Source organism: Wolffia australiana, chromosome 5 (genome assembly GCF_029677425.1).
Source record: "Wolffia australiana isolate 7733 chromosome 5, ASM2967742v1".
NCBI classification, from domain to species: Eukaryota; Viridiplantae; Streptophyta; class Magnoliopsida; order Alismatales; family Araceae; genus Wolffia; species Wolffia australiana.
The window spans coordinates 15,838,072-15,847,367 of NC_135839.1; the positions used below are offsets into that span (position 1 = coordinate 15,838,072).

The window sequence follows — 9,296 nt, forward strand, 5'->3', positions numbered from 1 at the left end:
GAGCAAGAGTGAGAGAGCAGGCGAGAAGGAGGGAGTCTCGTCCATCATCATCCATCATAATCATCATTCATCAATCATTATCATCATAATCTCACCGCAGCTGCCGGCGAAATGCTCGTCGCAATCGTTAACAACGGCATCGAAGCTGTCCACGTAGCCCTATAGGCCGGATGATTTTCCATGGCCTTCGTACTCTACGCCGTAGACCGCGTATCCCGCCTTGGTCAGCCGAATTGCCGTCCCTGCAGCGACACCATTCAATTCCCAGTCCGTCAATCCTCCGCTATTCACTTATTTGTCCGCTTATACCATCCGATATTCTCCATCCACTCACCTCATCAAGATGCCGCCCTCCATCGCATACCCTGTAGGACACAGATAAATGGGAGAGAGATGCACATCGATACCGTAGATTGATAGACTGATAGATAGAGAGAGAGAGATGGGGAGACAAGATATAAGAAGAAGTTGAGATAGATGAGAGAGGGATGGAGAGACGAGACATAACAAGAGATGGAGATAGATGGGAGGGAGAGATGGGGAGGCGCGATATAACGAGAGATGGAGGTAGACGAGAGAAAGATGGAGAGACGAGACATAACAAGAGATGGAGATAAATGGGAGAGAGAGATGAGAAGACAAGATATAACACGAACTTGAGATAGATGAGAGGCAGATGAGAGAGAGAGATGGAGAGGAGACATAACAAGAGATGGAGATAAATGGGAGAAAAAGATGAGGGGACACGATATAACACGAAATTGAGATAGATGAGAGATAGATGAGAGAGATGGAGAGGAGACATAACAAGAGATGGAGATAGATGGGGAGAGAGATGAGGAGACACGATATAACACGAAATTGAGATAGATGAGAGATAGATGAGAGAGATGGAGAGGAGACATAACAAGAGATGGAGATAGATGGGGAGAGAGATGGGGAGACACGATATAACACGAAATTGAGATAGATGAGAGATAGATGAGAGAGATGGAGAGGAGACATAACAAGAGATGGAGATAAATGGGAGAAAAAGATGAGGGGACACGATATAACTAGAGATGGAGGAAGACAAAAGAAATATGGAGAGACAGTACGCAACGATTTATGGAAACGGATATATGTGGGAGAGAAAGAGAAGGAGAGACAAGATATACCTTGAGATAGAGATGGGGAAAGATGAGAGATAGATGGGGAGACAAGATATAACAAGAAATGGAGATAGATGAAAGAGAGATGGAGAGACGAGACATAACAAAAGATAGAGATAGATGGGAGAGAGAGATGGGGAGACAAGATTTAGAAAGTGATTTAGGGGGAGAGAACGACCGCGGGAAACCAAGAGAACGAGAAAGAGAAGGGGGAGAGGGAGCACGAGAGACAGAGTGCACGAGAGAGGGATGATATTGATTTGTAGAAATATTGATTTATTGCCATAGGTTTCATAGCGATCGTTAAGTTCGCGACCATCATAGGCATACAACTTTGTTAATGCAAAATAGAAACCCATTGTTTGATTGTTGTAGCCGAGGACGTCTTTATCGATTGCGCACTTGTCCTCGAGTTTTATTGAGATTCTGGTTGGACTGCAAAGGAGATGTATCTCATAAAGTATGTAAGAACTGAGAGGTGGAATCTCAGGTAATGTCTTGAAAACATAAATCCTGATGGGTGAGTCTAAGATTTTTTAGATTACCGAAGGAGAGACCTTTATACACTCAATGATGCAACAAATGATCTTAGAAACCTGGGCAACATAAAGTTCAGAATTCTGCATACGAAAGGTGGTAAGTCAAGATGATCTCCATTGAGGGCTTCAATAGGCCTAATTAAACTCCTCTTTAGTTGATTTTAAGAACATTTCTGGTTTTTGTATAATGAATGATAATCATATAAGTGAACAATTTGTTCTGGGAATGATTAAAATATTTCTGCGAAAGCATCTGACTAACTTTACGATGAAGATGAGGAAAACACAATTCTCTCGACAATATCAGTCATGATTTTAAGGGATCAATCCGATGCGAGATTGTGTAGCCTACAAGTTTTAAATAACTCGAATCTCCAAATCATGTCTGAGCGAAAGATTCATCTTAATCCAAGCCTTGGAGGCTACCCACGGCCCTCATTTCAGCTTTTTGAGATTCCTACAGACCGATCTCCGAAACCAATTCAAATAAAAAAGAAATCTTTCTGGAAAGGCCTCAGAGCGTCGATATTTCAGAGCTGGAAATCGCATGAGAAAAAGAAACAAATAACAATGAATATCAGAGACGACGGGATTATCTAAAGCGAAAACCTTGTACTTTACTTTCCGCTGCTAAAGAGAGAGAGAGAGAGAGAGACAGAGAGAGACAGAGAGCACGAGAGACAGAGAGAGAGGGAGAGAACTAGTGGGAGCGAGGGTGAGACGGAGAGGGCGAGAAAGAGTTTGGGGGAGAGAACAACCGCGGGGGACCAAGAGAACGAGAAAGAGAAGGGGGAGAGGGAGCACGAGAGAATGAGAGCACGAGAGAGGGATGAGAGACAGAGAACTAGCGGGAGCGAGGGTGAGACGGAGAGGAGAGAGAGCGAGGGAGAGAGAAGTAATAAGGAGTTTTACTCGCCTGTGAGGTCGTAGCTGAAAAGGTCGCCGATCGCAGCTGAGAAGGAAGCTCGGAGGCGACCACGCCGTTGCTGTTTCATCCCAACGGCAGACCATTCGATAGGGACTTTAAAAAGATTAGTTAGTAAAATCTAATATATATAATATATACTCATTAGAAATTAGATAATAGGGTTCAATATAGGATTAAACATAGTTTAGGATTAAACATAGATTAGGATTCAACATAGATAGGAAAAACACGTTAACGGTCAGGATTAAGACATAGTAGAGTTATAACGGTCAGGATTCATCCTGATATATCCGTTATACTAGGTTGGGTCCGTAGCACCGATCAACGGCTGTGATCGGTGCACCCGATCCGTTGTAACGAATAGGATTAGTTTGGGTGTAACGCACCGATCAACGGTTGTGATCGGTGCTCCCAAACCGTTATAACGGACAGGATTATAACACACCTTTTATAACAACAATCCGTTATAACGGATACTCTCAAAGAATCAATCTATACTCTCAAAGAATCAAAGAATCAATCTATAACGGATATCCTCAAGCAAGTACGGTAAACGTTCCAGGGGAAGGAGCTTGGTTTCCTGACAGTGGAGCAACTCATCACGTGGCAACCAGCTCAAACATGGTCTCCAATCCTGTAAACTTTCAAGGAAACGAGCATCTACTTGTTGGTAACGGTACAGGTTTAAAAATTCTTTCCATTGGATCCTCTTCTATTTCTACTTTTGATTAAAATTTATTTCTAAAAGATATACTGCACTTACCTGAAATTAAAAAGAATTTGCTGTCAGTTCATAAACTAACAATAGATAATGATGTATTTGTTGAGTTTATCCATTTTATTGTCTTGTGAAGGACAAGAAAACCAACAGAATACTACTCAGGGGAACAATTAAAGAAGGACTTTATTGTTTAGAGCCAAATTCTGGAAATCCTGAAGCATACGTTGGGGAGAAAGCATCTTCAGAGATTTTGCACTCTCGTCTTGGACATCCTCATTTTCGAATTTTAGATTTGGTTATTAAGAAATTCGGACTACCTTTCACTGAATTTTCTAAACAAGTTGTTTGTGATTCTTGTAGAGTTTCAAAATCTCATAAACTCTCATTCTCTGCAACAGATCACAATTCCACTCGACCGTTTGAAATTATTCACTCAGATTTATGGGGGCCTTCACCTGTTTTGTCGAGTTTTGGTTTTTCTTATTATGTGGTTTTTGTAGATGACTTTAGTAAATATACTTGGATATATTTTCTAAAACAGAAAAGTGAAGTAAAAGAAAATTTTCTTGAATTTCAGAAAAGAGTAGAAAATCAATTTTCTACTAAGATTAAAGTTTTTCAGTCAGATTGGGGAGGAGAATATCAAGCTCTCCATCCAATTCTGAAAGATCAAGGTATTATTCATCGGGTATCATGTCCACATACCCCAGAACAAAATGGAACGGCAGAGAGAAAACATAGACATTTAATTGAAACTGCTTTAACTCTTATTAAACATGCATTCATGCCAAAAAATTTTTGGGATGAGGCAGTAGCTACAGCTGCTTATCTTATCAACAGAATGCCTACTCCTGTTTTAAAAAATAAATCTCCGTTTGAACTTTTATATAATAATAAACCAGACTATAATTTTTTGAAAACTTTCGGTTGCTTATGTTTTCCACATTTGAGATCATACGCACAGCATAAGTTAGATGCAAGGTCAGAACGATGTGTCTTCCTGGGTTATAGCTCAATGCACCTGGGATACAGATGCCTCTCGCTTCAGTCAGGTAAAAGTTTTGTTTCTCGACATGTTATTTTCTGTGAAAATGTTTTTCCATTTAAAAATAATATATTGGAAAAAAATGATTCAGGGAAACTTGGATCTCATCACACAGTGGCATCTAATGTCCCAAAAATTAACAAAACTGATATATTATCAACAACAAATAATGTTGATAATATCTCAGTCGAAACATCTACTAAAATTGATAATACTGAAACAGAAGAAAATGTTCAGACATTTTCAGAAAAAGATGATCAAACCGAAAATTTTACAAACATATCAAGTACGTTTGATAGGACTCCTGAACAGGGAGTACCAATAAAAATAAAATCTCTTAGTGAAATATACTCGAAAGATGATCAGACAAGACCTCATCTATCATTTTTAACTAATAAGCATCCTATTCCCGAATGCTTATCTGTGAGTCTGGGTATTACAGAACCTACGACATTTGCTGAAGCATCCAAGGACAACAATTGGATGTTAGCAATGAACAACGAATATAGTGCTCTTTTACAAAATAATACTTGGGTTTTAATACCTAGAAGTCAAAATTTACATGTTATAGGTTGTAAATGGGTATACAAATTAAAGTATAAGCCTGATGGGTCGATTGATAGATATAAAGCTAGGTTGGTAGTAAGGGATTTAAGCAACAGGAAGGATTCGATTTTAATGAAACATTTAGTCCAGTTATTAAGCACACAACTATAAGATTATTATTATCAATCACAATTAGCAAAAATTGGAATATACATCAGTTAGATGTTTCAAATGCTTTTCTGCACGGAGAGCTTGAAGAGACGGTGTACATGGAACAACTGCCAGGTTTTAAAATTTCTTCTCACTCTGATTCTATCTGTTTACTTAAAAAGTCAATTTATGGTCTTAAGCAATCTCCTCGCGCATGGTTTCAAAAGCTGTCAGCTTCTCTACACACTTTGGGTTTTATCGGATCTAAGACAGATACTTCTCTATTTTTTAGCACTAAAAATGTTCCGATTTTTATTCTCATTTATGTTGATGATATACTCATTATTTCACCTGAAATTAAAGAAATAAAATATATTGTCTCGAAATTACATAAAAATTTTGCTGTTAGAGACTTAGGATCTGCCAAACACTTTTTGGGTATTGAATTAATCCCTCAGAAGAATGGTTTCTTATTATCGCAGTCAAGATACATCCTGTCGATTCTTAAAAAATCAAATATGGAGAATTCAAAACCGTTATCCACACCAACTGTTGTTTCTTAAAAAATTCAGCTTGAAAACAATATCGACTCATCCTTAGACACATTATATAGACAAATTGTAGGGGCACTCCAATATTTGACCATAACCCGCCCTGACATTGCCTTTGCAGTAAACAAAGCATGCCAAAAAATGCATGCACCAAACTCAGAAGATTGGAATGCTTTAAAACATTTGCTTAGATATCTAAAAGGAAGTATATTACATGGGCTATTCTATTTTAGAAATTCAGAAACTAACATTGTTGCATTTAGTGATTCGGACTGGGCAGGTGACAAAGAAGACAGAAGGTCTACTGGAGCATATCTGATTTACATTGGTAAAAATTTAGTTTCGTGGAGTTCTAAAAAGCAAGCTACGGTTGCAAGGTCGAGCACAGAGGCCGAATATAAGGCCTTAGCTAACGCTACAACAGAAGTTTTATGGATTAAATCTTTACTAAACGAGTTAAAAATCAGTACTAATGTTGTTCCGTCTTTGTGGTGCGATAATTTAGGCGCATCTTATTTGGCTGCTAACCCGATATTTCATGCTAGGATGAAGCACATCGAAATCGATTACCATTTTGTTCGTAAACAAGTTGCAGCTGGAGCACTTAAAATTTGATTTATTGAAAGTGACGGACAATTAGCTGACTGTTTAACTAAACCATTGTCGAAAGATCGTTTTTGTTTTCTCAGGGACAAGCTCAACGTCATCTGCATCGCCGATGATCTTGTGGGGGGGTAATAAGGAGTTTTACTTGCCTGTGAGGTCGTAGCTGAAAAGGTCGCCGATCGCAGCTGAGAAGGAAGCTCGGAGGCGACGACGCCGTCGCTGTTTCGTCCCAACGGCAGACCATTCGATAGGGACTTTAAAAAGATTAGTTAGTAAAATCTAATATATATATAATATACTCGTTATAAATTAGATAATAGGGTTCAATATAGGATTAAACATAGTTTAGGATTAAACATAGATTAGGATTCAACATAGATAGGAAAAACACGTGAACGGTCAGGATTAAGACATAGTAGAGTTATAACGGTCAGGATTCATCCTGATATATCCGTTATACTAGGTTGGGTTCGTAGCACCGATCAACGGCTGTGATCGGTGCACCCGATCCGTTGTAACGAATAGGATTAGTTCGGGTGTAACGCACCGATCAACGGTTGTGATCGGTGCTCCCGAACCGTTATAACGGACAGGATTATAACACACCTTTTATAACAACTATCCGTTATAACGGATACTCTCAAAGAATCAATCTATATTTTACTTATAAATATAACAACCGATGTTCACGATGAAGCTTGCGGGTTAATACAACGATCTTGATTCTAACTCCTCTTCTTGTGCTCTTCTTCTTCTTCTTCTCTCCATTCTCTCTTCTATTGCCCTTGAACGTGGTGCTTCAATGGATCTTAACAAGAAGGAGCAGGAGAGGGGGAGAGAGGTCGAGAGAGAGAGAGAGAGGGCGGAAAGAGAGAGAGCGAGGGAGACAGAGGAGATGAGAGACAGAGAGAACGAGGGAGACAGAGGAGATGAGAGACAGAGAGAACGAGAAAGAGAGAGAAGGCGAAAAGAGAGAGAACGAGAAAGAGAGAGGGGATGAGAGACAGAGAGAACGAGAAAGAGAGAGGGGATGAGAGACAGAGAGGGCGAGAAAGAGTTTGGGAGAGAGAACGACCGCAGGAGACCAAGAGAACGAGAAAGAGAAGGGGGAGAGGGAGCACGAGAGAACGAGAGCACGAGAGAGGGATGAGAGACGGAGAACTAGCGGGAGCGAGGGTGAGATGGAGAGGAGAGAGAGCGAGGGAGAGAGAAGGAGCAGGAGAGGGGGAGAGAGGTCGAGAGAGAGAGAACGAGTGGAGAGAGGGAGAGACGATGAGAAGGAGAAAACGGGAAGGGTGAGCAAGGGCGAGAAAAAGACAGACGGCCGGCGACGGCTGAGGCGGCCGGAGACGGACGGCGGCAGCGGCAGCGGCCGGCGACGGGCGGCGGCGGCGGGCGGCGAGGGGCGGCGGCAGCGGGCTGCGATGGGCGGCGGCGGCTAGAGACGGGCGCCCGCAGTGGCCGTCCACGACGGGCAGCGGCGGCAATGGCCAGCGAAGTCCAGAAGCTGACGTGGAGTCCACCTGGCGTGGATGCCATCGTGGCGTGGATGCCATCGTGGAGTCTACCTGGCTACCAGGTGGACTCCACGTCAGCTTCTGGACCATCGCTGGCAAACAAAAAAAAGAAGACGCCAAATGGCGTCTTCTGATTGGCGCGTGCTATATTTTGAACAAAACTAAAAGTTTGTGCTACTTTTTGAACGAAAAACGGAGTTCGTGACGTTTCGTAGTAAGCGCCCAGGTCGATCTTACCACTTTTGGTGATCTCGAATTTAACATTACCAAACTCGAGTTCATCAAGATATTGTCCAGTTCAATATCTTGCCATAACGGAGGACATAATAAATGGTTTATGCGACATGATCCGGTTCAATCGCCGGCTTCATCCGTCTTCTTACCCGAGCAGACACTGTAAACTCCGTTTGGTCCTCTTGCTTCCTCCTTTCGTTATCTCAAGTGTCTGCGGCTCCACCACGTTGTTGCACCTTCCTGCCATCTGCAAGTGCAACTCATGGGAGTTTGATAATGTCAGAGAACTCGATGGAGAAGCGATTACCACTGCATGGACCTGTCGAATGGATGAACTTCGAATTGGCAGGATTTTACCTTCCGAGTTTCCTTAATATCTCTGGACGATAGCCGAGAGATTACCAACGCTGTCTGTGCCCATAAAACATGTCGAATCAACCCATTAATAGTAGTGGAATTCCGCGTAAAGTTCCGAAGTTATGACCCCATAAACCCATTAAATTCGAGAAGTCCTGCATGCCAGTATCTTGTCTGCGCTCCAGCTGTCAGCAGGTTCGATCGGCACAGAATTTCAGCCCGTGAAAAAAGACGACAAAAGGAGGCGGCATGACTGGCCGCGAAGAGAAAGAGAGGTCCATCTTTCCTGACTTCTCGTTCCGCTTAAAATTCTGAGAAGAATTCGTGAGAGTATACGGATGGGCGATTCACAGACAGGTCACTTGTGTGCCCACTGGCCCGAGTCACGGGCCATGAAAGCATCAGAAAGACGACAGCGTCTGCTACGAGACGTAGATGGTGTCGGGGAGAAGACGAGGAACGAGAAGCCGGCCATGGTACATGACAAAGTACTCTCTCGTGATCCCTTTAGTTAGGTCTATCCAGCCAACCTGCTCGTCGTGGACTCCCGTGATCAATCCCCCTTGCACTATTCTCTTCTTTGTATCAAAAGTAAGGCATACACGAAAAGCTGCATGCTTATATCGACAGTTATACATGTAACTCCGTATAACTAAGCTATTCTTTAAACACCAATCAAAGAGATTAAATTAAAGTAATTCTGGGATTAAGACCTCGGGTTTTTTCTATGTGTAGAGATTAAGTCCATTCCATTTATGTGGTCGGCATGGCTTGAATTGGTCTCTTTCTCAAGTCATTGGGACAGACACAGAACATCTCCATCAAGAAGAATCTTCGCTGACAAGTACGGAACTGAACCCATCTTTCGTCCCGTCCCCCTCTTAGTTGCTCCGTGAAGTAGAATAACAAAGGCGAACGTAACGGGATTGAACGGAACTGGATGGAATAGAT

At 41.9% G+C, this 9,296-nt stretch overlaps 1 long non-coding RNA gene across 1 annotated transcript; it reads right to left on the minus strand.

Annotated features, from left to right (window-relative positions):
• Positions 1-7,910: 7,910 nt before the first annotated feature.
• On the minus strand, positions 7,911-8,547 carry LOC144703714 (uncharacterized). The gene is made up of 2 exons (XR_013581599.1): positions 8,346-8,547; positions 7,911-8,235 (listed from the first exon to the last, which is right to left on the minus strand). It is a non-coding gene; the product is annotated as an uncharacterized LOC144703714 (long non-coding RNA).
• Between the last annotated feature and the right edge of the window lie 749 nt (positions 8,548-9,296).